Below are 208 nucleotides of genomic sequence, written 5' to 3'. Positions count from 1 at the left end.
AAGAGTGCCCTGACTTCAGAAAACAACACCCCCCTCTGGATGAGGCGAGTGAGTAACCTACTAGAGATCCAATTAGATATTTAGCTTCAGTAACTCAGATGCGTGTTTAAACGGCTACCTCAGCCACCCTGGTTTGCTCTATGGGATTCCTTTGATATTCCTGTAATATTTCTATGATATTGCTCTACCTGTTACCCTGTTTCTGTCC

Source organism: Alligator sinensis, unplaced genomic scaffold (assembly GCF_000455745.1).
Source record: "Alligator sinensis unplaced genomic scaffold, ASM45574v1 scaffold1810_1, whole genome shotgun sequence".
NCBI classification, from domain to species: domain Eukaryota; kingdom Metazoa; phylum Chordata; order Crocodylia; family Alligatoridae; genus Alligator; species Alligator sinensis.
Note: the sequence above shows the minus strand (reverse complement) of the source record.